Genomic DNA, 15,085 nt, shown 5'->3' with positions numbered 1-15,085 from the left:
CTGTTACAATGAACATATTGAACAGCAAATTATGACTAATTTGAATGGAATCTGTCTCTTTTTAACTTAAAATCTGAGATATTAAAATATTTTAATTTCTTTCTTCAGTTCTGTTGTCTCTTAGCCAAATGTATGCATGCAAGAAAAAAACATACTGCAATGTTAGGTGTCATTATGCTGAAGAGTTCAAATACAGAAATACAGAGATACTCCAAAAGGAAGTGGAGGGTCAAGTTGCAATATTGGCAGACTAAGTTGCAGAAGCTGTTTATTTGCCATATGGTGCACTAAACTCTTGCCAGTACTTGCTTGAAAAAGGTGGCCACAATAAAAACTGATCAGAATTCTGTTACGTTTCCAATCATTAATGACACAGGTGAAGTTCCATGAGAGCTCTCCCACTCGCCAGCTGTAACTTTGGCAGAAGAGCATAGAAACACCAGAAACAGTGTGAACAATTTGGTGTTGTTTTCTAGGGTTTCTGGAACACCACTACTGAGATGACAGTGGGAGAACACACGCAGACATTCACCACCTTTTTTTATGTCATGGAATTTTGAAGCTGATGGATACTGTAGTAAGTGAAAAATGTGGTTGCTGCTCAGAATGAATGTAGGTTTGTCACTTGGCATTACAAGTTCTTAGCTCTTGGCCATCCAAATATGGTTTTCCTATATTCCACTTTTTCACCAGATATTGTTAGTTATCTGTAAGGTATTATATGAAAGGAAACTAATCAGATGTAGTAGAAACATTTGTCACTATAAAATCATGAAGGGCATGGATAGGGTGAATAGCCAAGGTCTTTTCCCCAAGGTAGGGGAATTCAAAACTAGAAGGCATAGGTTTAAGGTGAGAAGGGAAAGATTTTAAAAAAAGACCTAAGAGGTAGAGGCTGGTGCATATATGGAATGAGCTGTCAGAAGAGGTGGTGGATGCTGTTGCATTTACAACATTTAAAAGTCATCTGGATGGATATATGAATAGGAAGGGTTTAAAGGGATATGGGCCAAATGCTGGCAAATGGGATTAGATTACTGTAGAATATCTGGTTGGCATGGACGAGGGTCTGTTTCCATGCTGTACAGCTCTATGACTCTATGATACTTACTGAGAGATGTTGCAGAATTACACCAATGTGATAGAATTAATTAATCCACATCACTCAGACTGTGATCTGCCTAGATTTATAACCTATTTATTAGTATACCTTTGCAGCATACACTTGAAGAGTAAAGGCTGTCTCAGCAGTGAAGTCTGGTTATTCAGCTAATGACTTGGCTTTGTTATGGAATAATGGGAATTGAAACAGGCTATTAGAGCACCATCCTAATACCTATTTTTAGCCTGAGACTGTATGATTTAAATGTAATGTTTTTTCAATATGCTTAGTTTCCTTTTTTTGATAAAATCTCCTTTTGGGTACAAGCGAACTGAGGAGTTTCCTTTTGAATATACCAATGACCTGGACGTAGGTATAGGAGACAATTTCAAAACTTGTAGGTTGTAACAGCTTGTAAATGTAGCAAACAATGAAGAGAATAGAAATAAAATCAGGGCATAAACAGAAATATGCTAGAGCATGGCAGATTAAATTTATTGTAGAGAAATGTGAAGTGTTAATTTTAGTAGTTAGAACACTGACAGTATGAAGAGCAAAACCGGTACCGGGCAACAGAGTGAGAGCAACAGCATAAATGATGAGAACAGCAGGAGATTAATTTAGGATATCTGGTCAGCACTATGTGACTCTCCAAGAGTAGATAGATTTAGCCAACGAGTAATACAACCTCAAGCCTCCTCTAATTCCGAGATGCCATAGGTTTTAATCAGCATTGAAGAACCAGAGGAATCTGTATCAGGATTTTTGATGAGGTTAGGACAACTGGCAGAGGCATGCGATTTTGGTTTAGCCCATGTGAGATGCTGAGAGACCGTTTAGTATGTAGGATTGATGATGAAATCATGCAAAAGCGCCTACAAGCTGAAGCCCAACTGGACTTCAAACAAGCACTACAACTGGCTTTGTCATTAGAAAATGTGGCAAGTGGAGTTTATGAGTTAAAGGGTATTCTGACAGAAGTGGAAACCCTTGCCAGGGAGGGTGAGCTTGGGGAACAACACTTGAGTGAAGGCAATTGCTTAGCCTCATTCAGGACGTATCCTGAACAGAAGGACTCCAACAGCCCACAGCAAAAACCACAAACAAGCCAAACCTCAACCAAACAGTTAAAATGTTCTTGAGGATCTGGGCCGGCAGGCCATTATAGTTGGTGCTGGTATGCTGACTCAAGACAGCAAAAGGTCCCACTAGGCTTGAACTGATTAAGAGAACTTGTTGACTGAGTGCACACCCTGGAAGCCCACTTATAGCTGATTTTGAACAGTTAAATTGCTTAGCAACATCCAAACCAGAACCAATCAAATTAAATGTCTAGTTAAATAGTCATCCGGTTCTAATGGAGGTCGATACTAGCGCGGCTGTATCAGTAATTGCAGAACCAATCTTTACCAAAATCACAATCAGTTCTCGATGAAGTAACTAGATTTAGGACATAAATTTATGATTTGACTAATTAGGCAATTTTATGATGGGAAACAGAGAAATCGCAGAGAAACTAAGTGATTTCTTTGTGCCTGTTTACACTGAGGAAGATACCAGAAATCTCCCAGAATTAGATACCCAAATGACGAGGGGAAATGAGGAATTGAAAGAAATTAGTATCAATAAGAAAGTTGTCATGTAGAAATTAGTGGGGTTGAAAGTTGATAAGTCCCACACCCTAATGGTCTACATTCCAGTGTATTCAGAGAGGTGGCTTTGGAGATAGCTGACGCATTGGTAATCATCTTCCAAAATTCCCTAGTTTCTTGAATGATTTCTCCGTTGTGGAAGCTTGCAAATGTCACCTCACTATTGAAGAAAGGAGCAAGGTGAAAAAACATGGAATTAAAGACCTATCACCCTTGCAACAGTAATAGGGAAAGTACTAGAATCAATTTTTTAAAAACTTGATAAATGGACACTGGATAAAAATGATCTGATTGGGCATGGTCAATATGGACTTGCGAATAGAAAGTCCTTTTTGACAAACTTCATAGGGTTTTTAGAGGCTGTTACTAACAAAATAAAAGGGCATCAATGGATGTAATATTTTTGGCATTTCAGAAATCTTTTGATCAGGCCCCCTATGGGAGGTTGGTTAGCAGAATTAAAGGACATGGGATACGAGGTATTGTATTGGCATAGATTAAGGATTGGCTGATAGATAGAAAATAGAAATAAATGTGTCATTCTCATGTTGGCATATTATGACTAGAACAGTCCATAAGGATCAATACTTTGGCCCTAATGTTCACAATGATTTGGATGTTGGGACCAAATGTAATATTTCCACATTTGCAGATGATACAAAATTAAATAGGAATTTGTGTTGTAAGGAAGATGTGAAATGTTTTCATTCGGCTTTAGACTGGCTTAGTTATTATGCAGTAAAATGGCAGATGGAATATATTGTTTAAAAAATAAACAGTTACCCACTTTGTTAGGAAGAACAGATGTGCAGAGTATTTCTTAACTGGCTGGCATGTGTAGATATGAGTAGGGATTGGGTGTCCTTATAAATAAGTCATTGAAGGTTAACCTAAGGTCACGAAGCTATTAGGAAGGCTAATGGAATGTTAGCCTTTATCACAAAAGGATTTGAGTACAGAAGTGGTGATGTCTTGCTTCAGTTGTACAGAAGCTTGGTTAGACCGCACTGGAGTACTGAGTTAAGTTCTCGTCTCTTTATCTGAGGAAAGATATTATTGCCATAGAGAGAGTGCGACAAAGATTTATCAGCGTTGTTCCAGGATGGCGGGACTTTCCTATGCAGAGAGATTGGTCATACTAGTCCTGTTTTCTCTACATTTTTGAACAATGAGAGGTGATCTAATATAAAACTACAAAATACTTAAAAGGATAGATGCAGGTAACCTGTTCCCTCGAGGTGGGAAGTCTAGAACCAGGGGACATAGTTTAAAAATCAGGCAAATGCCATTTAGGACAGAGGAAGACCATTTTTTTCACTCGGGCTGTTGAAACTATGGAATTCTCTACCCCAGAGTGTAGTTAAAGTAGAGATTGATAGATACCAATCACAAATGGCATAACTGGTTATGTAGATAGCATAGATAAAAGGCTTTGAAGTGTTTGATCAGCTATGCTTCTAACAAGTGCTGGAGCAGACTGGGAAGGTTGAATGTGCTACTCCTGTCCCTATACTAACACAAAGCATTTGAAAATTTTCAGTAAATTAAGTTTTCAGATAATATTGAAATAAAAGTTAACCTCCCTGTACGTGTGACATCAGCATGGACTTTCAATTATATAAGTACTTAATTTTATGATCTCATAATTAGAGGAATAATAAGGCAATCTTGGCGTGCACATTATCTGGTTCCCCAGCTCCATGAGGAAAATCCAGGTCACTTCCTGGGCTATGAATAACTGTGAATGCAGGAAATGTCACCAGCTGCAATAGCTTGGGGTATGAATTTCAGAGCTTAAACTGCAGCTGGGGTCACTGAACCACATCTACCAAGTTGACTGCCATTTGGATAACATGCTGATAGATATGGTTGCCCTTCAACCTGTGACTTAGACAGACTGGCTGCGTGGGCAAATGGAGTATAATGTGGATAGACATGATGTTATTGACTTTGGTGTCAAAAACAGGAAGGCAGATTATTATCTGAATGGTGGCTGTTTAAGAAAAGGTGAAGTGCAATGAGATCTGTGTGTCATGGTGGAACAGTTACTGAAGGTAGGCATGCAGGTGGTGAGGAAAGCCTAATGGCATGCTGCCCTTCACAGCGAGAGGATTTGAATATTGGAGCAGGGATGTTATACAGGGCTTGGTAAGGCCACGCCTTGATATTGTGTGCAATTTTATCTCCTAGTCTGAGGAAGGATGTTCTTGCTATTGAGGGAATCCAGCGAAGGTTTACCAGACCAATTCCTGGAATGGCAAGACTGACATATGAAGAAAGACTGGATCAACTGGGCTTGTACTCGCTTCAGTTTAGAAGAATGAGGGGGGAGGATTTCCTAGAAACATATAAAATTCTGATGGGACTGGACAGGCTAGACACAGGAAGAATGTTCCCGATATTGGGGAAGTCCAAAACTGGATTATGGTCTAAGAACAAGGGGTAAGCCATTCAGGACTGAGGTGAGGAAGAATTTCTTCACTTAGAGTCGTGAACCCGTGGAATTCTCTCCCACAGGAAGCTGTTGGAGCCAATTTATTAGATATATTCAAGAGGGAACTGGATCTGGCCCTTGCGGCTAAAGGGATCAAGGTGTATGGAGACAAAATGGGAGTGGGATACTGAGATTGCATGATCAGCCATGATCATATTGAATGGTGATGCAGGCTTGAAGGGTCAAATGGCTTACTCCTGCAAGTATTTTCTACGTTTCTATGTTTCAATTTAAAGGTATGCACGAGAGATGGAATAACTAGCTGCAGCCAATCAAGAATGAACAGACTGGTCGTGTTAAGGTTTCTTTCGAGTGACTCTCACTATGCAACCAATACTACTGAAAGTAATCGTTTACCTGGGGAGTGCAGTCAGAGCCACGTTCGTGGCCCCATGGCTGGTCCAGTTGTATGGAGAGTATGAAGAAAACTGGAAGAACAATAGTAATTGAGATTCAATGGTTAGGGGATCAGGCAGCTGTTTCTACGGGCAGGGAAATGACATCAGGATGGTACATTGCCTTCTTAATGCCAAGGTCAAGGGCATCACTTGCTGTAGGAGCACTTCAATGGTGGCTGTTAACAACTGGGGGTCATGGCTCATACTAGTACCACTGACCTATATAGCAAGAAAGATACAGTCGAGCAGTCAGAATTTAGGGAACAAATTAGGAAATCAACAAGAAAAGATCAAGAGAACATCGAATATAAGGATAAAGCAGATAATGTGTGGTCGTAGAAATGATGCAGGAAGCCACACATTAGATTCCTGGATCATTGGAACAGGTTTTGAGAGAGATGGATCTCTTGCAGGCCGGACAATTTTCACTTAAACATCTGGGGCCGGTTTTTGCTCGTGTTGTCAGGATGGATTTAAACCAGCTTGGTGAAGGACTGGGACGGACTGCTAATACTGAAGAGGAACAGAGGTTCAGAGAGAATTAGGAGATATTAAATTGGATCAGGGTAGGATGGAAAGGAACGACGTCTAAATTAGCATTATTGTGCGTATATGTGAATGTGCAAAGTATGGTTAACAAGATTACTAAGCTCCAAACTGCATGGAAGTAGGATGATGTGGCTATAAGAGAGGCCTGGCTTAATGGAGTGTACAACTGATTCTTAAATACAAGATGCTTGGGGAAAAAAAAGAAGGAAATAAAGGAGGGTAAAGGTATTGATAGTAAAGAGCAGTGCAATTTTGCTGAAAGAGGATATCCCAAAGGCATCATGGACAGAATCTATTTCGATGGGGCTGCAGAACTGAACAGTTTTAATTGCATCGCTCTATGCAGTCTAGAGACCAACAACGAGTGGGAAAGATGTAGTGAAACAAATTTTCTAGGAAATTTGAGAAGTTTAAGAATTATAGAATAGTTATGATTGAGAGCTTTATCTGGATACAGCTTGGGATATAAGGGAGGGATACAAATTCCTCCTGTGTCTTCAGAGGAATTTTATTCCAGTGCAATGAAAAAGTAGGCATTGTGGAACCTGATCCTTAGGAATATGTTGCCACAAATAGATAAGGTAGGGTCTCATTCAAGGGGTCAATGGCTATGGAAAAAGACCAGGAGTGACCCAGAGTGGAAATAACTAATTGGGGGAGTGCTGACTTCAAATGTGTGAAAATAGATTGGGCTCAGATAAATTGGAATCAAAGGTTGACAAGCAAAACTGAACAATAGGCTGCCTTGAAGAATAAATCCCTTTCAATTCCATTTTGATTTAGCCTGCCTCCCCGCTCCCTTACCTTTGATAGTCTGTATTGCCCTTAACAGGCTTTGTACATAAATTAGTCATTTGGGGAACACTCGTGATTTACTGGTGGTGGCTAAAAGAAGGAAAAAATACCACAGGTGATTTGGTGATGAGGGAGAAAAATGTTCAGTGGTGTGTATGAACACTTCTGGATACAAAGAAAGGAAGAATTTAAAAAGAATAAATCAGAACCGCAGATGCTGGAAATCTGAAACAAAAACAGAAATTACAGAGGCTCTGATCACAATCTTCTTAACCTCTTTTTGGTACAGGTTTGGTGCCAGAGGACTAGAGAATTCCAAATATTACACCCTCATTCAAAGATAGTGTAAAGTAAGCCTAGCAATTACAGGCTTGTCAGTTTAACTTTTTAACATAACAAATGGAATAAAATGCAACAGTCTCGTAGGCAAATGCAGGTTAATTAAGAAAAATCAGCATGAATTTGTTAGAGATAAGTTATTGTTATTCTTTTGACAGAACCTTCCAAACTTATGATCTCTATCATTTAGGAGGATACACACATGGGAGCACCACCATCTGCAGGTTTTCCTCCAAGTCATACAACATCCTGACTTGGAACTATACTGCTGTTCTTTCACTGTTGTTGGTCATGAAAACAAGAAAGCAATAGACTGATCATCATCTTCGATGGTTTGTATCTCTCATCTGACAGGTTAAATAATGGAGAGATGACTGGGAAAATAATTAATGTCTCTTTACAATATGTATAGCTAATTGACCATTAATAGTAACTTACTAAGTACTATTGCCCAGACTATGCTAACATTCTCCATAAAACAAAAACAAGCTGGTTGGTTGATCAGGGCTCGCTCGAGAAGCAGTATAAGTTTCTAAGGAGAAGATAATGTTTTCATGTTGTTACCACTGTTTGTTAGTATCTGATTTCCATTGCGCAATTTCACTTATCCGTTGGGTAGTGATTTTAACCAGAATCCTGCAGAGCCCCTGGTGCATGTTATTGAGTATTCCTAATTATTTTTATAAAATTTGAAAATTTTACTGTTTCTTTCAATTTTAAATTTGCTGTGTCAGAATGGATTGTTGCAACATCATCTGATATTGTAGGGTGTTCCCTTTATGGTAAAGCCATCCGGCATAAATAGAGTATGAACTCATTTTCCTGATGAAAAGCATCTTTCTTTTTATTGTGCCTTTTCCAGTCAACCTCGATTAATTAGCTTTTATAGGGATATGTTGAATAATCATTAGTGAGTCAGACTTTATACTGCTTAGTTACAGTTTTTGCATATTGCTTGTTTTCATGAATGATCCTTCGTAGGTTTAGGGCATTCTGTATGTGTTAATGACCATATTTAGTGGCAACAATATTTGGAACTAGTCAGTAACTATGTATCTTTTTCCTCTTTTATTCCTTGAACTTGCAGACTGTCTTGGCAGCTATTCGTTTTAATGTACAGTTCAAAAGAAAACCTATATCGCTAAAACACTAGTTTTTTTTAAAAAAAGATGAAACACTGTATATGCTGGAAATTTACAATTAAATCAGAAAAAGCTGGAAACACTCAAGCAGTCAAGCAATATGAATGGAGAGCAGCAGGTCATTGCCCTGAAACATTACCCCTTTGTTCCTGTCCACAGGTGTGGCCTCGCAGAGTGTTCCACTAATTGTAATAAAAATGCTCAATTAACAGGAGTACTTTTATTACTGTTATGTTCATACTAAACTGCAGCCACCTCACTCATTTTTATTACTTCGTTAGCTCAGTTGATTAGATGGCTGGTTTGTGCTGCAGGGTGACATCAACAGTGTGGGTTTAATTCTTTTACTGGCTGAGGTTACCATGAAGGTCATTCCTTCTCAACCTCTCCCCTCGCCTGAGGCGTGGTTACCTTGGGTTAAACCAACATCAGTCATCTCTCTCTAATGAGCGAGCAGCGCGATGGACCTCGAAGACTATGGTGACTTTACTTTCTATTTTGTTTTAGCAACTAACTTAATTTGCTTTTTTTGTCCTCCTGTTCAGAGATGTTATTACACACATCTGAAGCAGGTGGGACTTGAACCCAGGCGTCTGGGCTCAGAAGTAAAGAAGCTACCTTTGCACCATAAGAGTCCTACTAATTTGATTAAATTAGCAACCTATGATTAGATACGATTCTGATTTACAAGCATCTGACTTACAAACGCTGGTACTTATAAACAAGATCGCATAGGGGCTATACAAATATTGTTTTATAGATCTGATATTTTCTCTTACTTGCAGCTATTTTATGTTGTACTGTATTTTGTTCTGACTGCATACAAATCAATGTGTGAACATATTCAAGAATGGAACTCATTCATAACCTGAGAATCTTGATTCTGTACCTTGATTGCTATTAATTACTTTTTAAGCCACACACTGTTTCCAGCCAATTTCTAGCTAGAGGCAACTTGACCTCAGCCAATCTAATGGCAAACATCTGACTATTGATCTGTCCAGGTTATTTTGGAACAACTTGAGTAAATTTTTAATTTTTAAAAGTCACGCCACAAATCAACTCATCAGCAGTCTTTCCAGCCAATTAACACCATGAACAAAAAATATTTGGTAGGGTGGCTCAGTAGTTAGCACTGCTGCCTCACAGCGAGGGACCTGGATTTGATTCCACCCTTGGGCAACTGTCTGTGTGGAGTTTGCGCGTTCTCCTTGTGTCTGCGTGGGTTTCTACCGGGTGCTCCGGTTTCTTCCCACAGTCCAAAGATGTCCTGGTTAGGTGAATTGGCGGTACTAAATTGTATTATAATGCCCAGGGATGTGCCGGCTAGGTGGATTAACCATGGGAGATGGGATAGGATAGGATGGAGTGGGGTGCTCAGTTTGAGTGGAATGTTCCTCAGAGGGTCAGTCCACACTTGATGGACTGAATGTCCTCTTTCCGCACTGTAGGGTTTCTATGATTTTTGAAAAAAGGGCTCTCATCAAGACTTCTGTTGAAGTATGAAACCATTGCGGTTTTCCATTTTTAAATATATTTTTTAAATTTAATAATAATGCTGGCTATAAAAAGCTGAATGAAATTGCAACTGGCACATAGAATTTTTAAGACTATTGGAAACTTATTTTTATGGACTTCCTAATCAAAGAATCTGGAGAATGCAGCCCAGTCACATAAGACAGATGTATCTCCTTGATTAATGTATGGCCTGGTAAGGATGTCAGCATGTAGCCAATTAGACCATGTCTGTCTTCCTTACAAAACCGCTTTCTAGTGTACTGATTTTTTTTTCAGAAAACAGGCACATTTTGTCAAAGCTTTTGTCTCGAACTTGCCAGGACAATTAGCAAGCGTACCAATTCAAGGGAAAGAGCTCCTGTGGCACAGTGGTAGTATTCCTGTCTCTGAGCCAGAAGGCCTGGGTTCAATTTGTACCTACTCCAGAAATGTGTCATAACTTCTCTGAACAAATTGAGTAAAAATACCGACTGATTTTTTCAGGGGAAAACTAACATTGATACTGCATGATAAGAGAGCGCTGATCGATTAGCAAGTTGACTCTGGACAATAGTTTTTGCCAAGGAGAGCGCACCAATGACTATTGACTGTCCATTAACTGCCAGGCTTTGGTTTAATATTTAAAGATTCGGATTGAATATAGTCAGGGCTTTGCCCTAAGAAATGGACCAATGAATAACTGTTACCTATTTTGTTTAGTTAAAATTGGTGCTGTGCATGAATTGTTTAAGCCTGTTGGCAAAGAATAGGGCCTACATGATAATATATGTAGCTTCCAGTACAAGCACGAATGCTGCAGTGCAAGCTTGACTAACCATCCTAAATTTGTCATCAGCATAATTCTTCGCACATTCAGGATCATCGTCAAAAATAGTCCAGTTGCGGAATCACGTCTAATGTTGGACACTGTTGTGAGTTTTGTTAGCATAGACTTCCATAAGCAGGAACAGCTTCCATAAATTCAACAGAAAATGATTCTCCTGTCTTAAATAGTTTTTGACCACAATGAAAGTAGTTTAATTATGTTTCCCATTCTCTTGAGTGTTCAAATTTCTTCCCAAGTGCACAAAAAATATGAAGCAAAGACTTGTGTTGCCTGAGTATTTCAAGCTAACTGTTTTTAAGAGTGTTATGCATGTGATATGCTAATCAGTATTGGACAAGTAGACTCGGTTCCATTAATAATGGTGATGGAGGGTATATGTGTGAAGGGGCAGGAGGAGGCTCTTGCAAATTGATTTGATGCAAAATGACTGAAACTTGTTTACTGCTTGTTGAAGATATATGTACTTTTCGGTATCTTTCCCTGGATTTGTGACAATTGGATTGTGTTCAGTATGTATTCCCAAGCATGAAATAATGCTGCAAAGAATTAGTCAAACTGTCTCATTAAAAGCTCAAATTTAACAGTATGGGCCTAAGCTCATTTAATAGGGAAGGAAGCTCAGCAGGTAAAACGGTTGTATTCTGAACTTAAAATGTAGTAACTAGTGTTTGTGTGTTTTCACAGTTAGATTATATCTTCCATTATTCAACTGATTGCTTAGTAGCAGGAAGATGATTCATTAATGAATAATGACAGATATCCTATTAATCTAGGAAGGGAAAAGGAATAGTAATGAGTGGCTAATTTATTTTTTATGCCTTTTTGTTTACAATTTCCTTTTCAATTTCAGTAAAGAACATGAATTTATCAAAAGTGAGGAAGCTGACTGGAATGTTTCCTGTAAACCTGTGGTCCATTTCCTTTGAGTTTTAACAATGGTCTGTCTGTGCTTAATAAGATTTGTTTCTGTAGCACAAAATGCCAGAATGAACGATGTAATTTCACAATTTTTGCAATTTCTAGTGAAATTGTAAATTGTTCCAGAATAAGACTTTGAATTAATTTACAAAACTCTCTTCATTTTTCAGAGTGCAGAGCATTACTTGATGGTACTTTGTCTGCCACTTGACTTTCAGTGTTACAAACCTGTTCAGAGGCAAAAAACAAATTTTGTACTCATTTGATATTTTCTCGTCACTCAGTCAGTAAATTCAGCATATGACTGAGCTGTATAGACAAAAATGTCAAAGGTTTGATTCAGAGATAGTAGATACTGCCGATGCTAGAGTCTGAGATAACAAGGTGTAGAGCTGGATGAACACAGCAGGCCAGGCATCATCATCTCTGATGCCTCTAGCAAAGGGGAGAAAAAACTGGTTTGTCCTTTATGGCTGTCTGCTGAATCCTACCGGAAGCCTCAATAAGTTGTATGAGGTTAAGAATTTTAAGATTAGAAATTGACTTAAAGTATGTAGACTCAAGAGAAGAATGGTCACCTTAGTTGGGGTTACATTTAGTGCTTTTGTGTCTGTACCTTTCTAACCCCAACATGAGTTGGGAAAGGAGGAAAGTAAAACTAATGATAAGGGAAAGATGACTAAACTAAAATAAAACTCTACTCCATGCAGGATATAACACCCTGTTTGGTGGGCAGTTTATCCATCACCTTAAACATTCACTCCTCCACCTCTGATCCAAGTGGTTGCAATGTCTACGTCAATAAAATTTACAGCAACAGCTTGCTCAAGCTCCTTGGACAGACCAAACTCTTGGGATTTCCTTCCTAATAGAACTGTGGACCGCGGCAGTTCAAAAAGCCTGCTAGTTGCCTCTTCGCTAGACCATTAAACCTGGGCAATAAATGGGAGCATTCGCAACTAGTGAATACATGAGTAAAAAATTGATCAATGTTCTGGAGGTTCATAATTGTTTTGTACATCTTAATTACCTGTTTGCATATTAGTAATGCCACACACCATTAACACATTGTCTTTGAACAAGATTCAACCTATTAATTCAGGTAAATATCATTTATAATGACATCATCCTGTTTTTAGAAGCTTGTATTTGCTTTGTGATTTGTTGTTGTTCATAATGAATGGCTTCCATCATGGAACATTTATGAAACAAAAATTGTGTTATAAAGGTGCTAATATAGCCTTGTATAAACGACCAAATTCATTTAAAAGTTTATTTACCACTTGTAAAAGTTTCCTTTTCTCTGCAACTCTCTATCGTTCCACATATTCATTTGATGAAAGCTAATTGCTGGTATCACAGTCTATTTTTTTTAGAAGCACGTTTTCTATGGTTTCAAAACTAATATGATCTCTCACATAGAATATAGAACAGTGCAGCTTTTGGCCCACCATGTCTGCGCTGACTCTAATGCCATTCTAAACTAATCCTATCTGCTGAACATGGTCTGTATCCCACTATTCCCTGCCTGCTCAAGTGTCTGCCTAGACGCTTCTTAGACTTTGCTGTCATATCTGCTTCTACCACCTCCCCTGGCAATGCATTCCAGGTTTTCTACCTACATGACAAAAGAAAACCATTGCTGTTAGAAGTTGTTGTACCTTCATGAAAACTCTGCTTTTTTTTGTTGTATTTAAATATTTGTGGTTAAGAAATGATTTTCCCCAGAATATATCTTTTGGATTTGTTAGAAACTATCTAACTGAATACTTGGTGTAGTACAAACTCATTAATTCTTTTCGCCAGCATATTAAGTTTCCTCTTGATAAATATTGTTATTAATGGCAAAACAGAAATTAATTAAATTTTATAACCTGCTGACATACAATAGATGAACATCATGTTTCATATGCTACAATATGAACTGATTAGGAATTCCTTTTAGCAAATGTTCTAGTTTAACATTTTTGAGGAAAATCTTGTTTTAAGTTGTGCTTTTTTCTTCCAAGAGCTAACTTTTTTGGCAACTTTTTATTATATTGACAACTAGTTGTGCTGACTCCAGGAGCACTGGTATTCAGCTGTACAGATGGCAAAAGCACACACATACTGCATCACACAGACCAGGGAGAACCCTGTTTGACTTCTGATTGATGTTGAGTTAGGAATGGCATTAAGAGGTGCGAGAACTGGCAGCAGATTACCTGGGAAAATAATTCATTGACTCCTGCTGGGAAGAGCACACATATGGTTGCCTTTGCTAACAGCAACTTGCATTAATGCAACTTTGCTTGCACAAGGGAACATGTCAAAAGGAAACAGACACACACTTTGTGACGTGAAAGTCCAGAACTATAGAGTGCTTTAGTTTCAAATAAGCCATTTACTACTGACATAAGAACAAATTTGTTCCCTCCAAGGATAGTGAATCTTTGGAATCCTTACCCTAGACTGCTGTGGATGCTCAGTCATTTAAGTATATTCAAAGCTGTGATCAACAGATTGTTGGGCATTAATGATTGAAGAATAGAGCGGAAAAGTGAAGTTCGGATAAAAGATAAATAATTATCTTGAATGGTACAGGAGGCTTAAGGGGTTTATTCCTGCTCCAATTTCTTATGTTGCTCTTACATCAAGTGCTTTATATTTTCTGGGGGTTTAGTGAAATAGGGGAATAGTTCTACAAAGAAAAATGCCTGCACAGCATTATGTAAGGTTGCATGTTTTGTTTTTTGTTCTGTTCTCTCATATTCTGAGACAATTCTTTAATTCTGTGTAATTTACAATGTGTGTGGAGAGGAATGGTAAGGACTATTTAATAGCTATGAATCTATGGTGAATCATTGACACCATTTTAAGACACATGTTTGCTCATGTGCTAAATTCAGTCATTTTAAATATAGTGTCACACTGGGACATGTGTGGTGCCCTCTGTTTCTTCACCTCTTCAGTTTACATTGGGATCTGGATCTTGAAGCAGGTTTGGACCCCAAAGGTGATGGCAAGTTTAAAGCACCCTTCCACCACTCACACCTCCCCCCATTTTATAAATTACCCTTTAATATGTCAAGACTACCTCTCTGCAGTTTTAACAGTGTCTTTTGTTAATTCTGCTTTAGTTGTCTTCAATATACTAGCAGCATCATCATCTAACTTGAGAGAATAGTGAGTTGAAAACAATTGGTTGTGGTTAACAAAAGATACAACTTAAAGTTATTTTACAAAGTGTTGAACTGTTAGCAGCACAATAAGTGATTAATTAAGAATTGCAATGAATACAGTGTGGGAAAAGGAACAATACAGATTCTTTTTCTCTTGATCTTCTTGGATACCATCTCAAAGGTCTGAAGTA

The 15,085-nt window shown here is 38.4% G+C and overlaps 1 protein-coding gene across 8 annotated transcripts in view; it reads left to right on the top strand.

Annotated features, from left to right (window-relative positions):
- rbks (ribokinase) overlaps positions 1-15,085 on the top strand; it is a 170,811-nt gene that overhangs the window by 16,052 nt on the left and 139,674 nt on the right. The window contains exons 4-5 of one of the 8 annotated variants that reach the window (XM_048596533.1): positions 477-577; positions 7,520-7,661. The exons of the other annotated variants lie outside the window; for them this stretch is intronic. The gene's annotated coding sequence lies outside the window, so the exon portion shown is untranslated. The remainder of the gene's footprint in view (positions 1-476; positions 578-7,519; positions 7,662-15,085) is intronic. 8 annotated transcript variants of the gene reach the window in all.

The sequence above is a fragment of the Rhincodon typus genome, chromosome 5 (assembly GCF_021869965.1).
Source record: "Rhincodon typus isolate 14 chromosome 5, sRhiTyp1.1, whole genome shotgun sequence".
Lineage (NCBI taxonomy): Eukaryota > Metazoa > Chordata > Chondrichthyes > Orectolobiformes > Rhincodontidae > Rhincodon > Rhincodon typus.
Note: the sequence above shows the minus strand (reverse complement) of the source record. Positions and strands in the feature narration are given on the sequence as shown.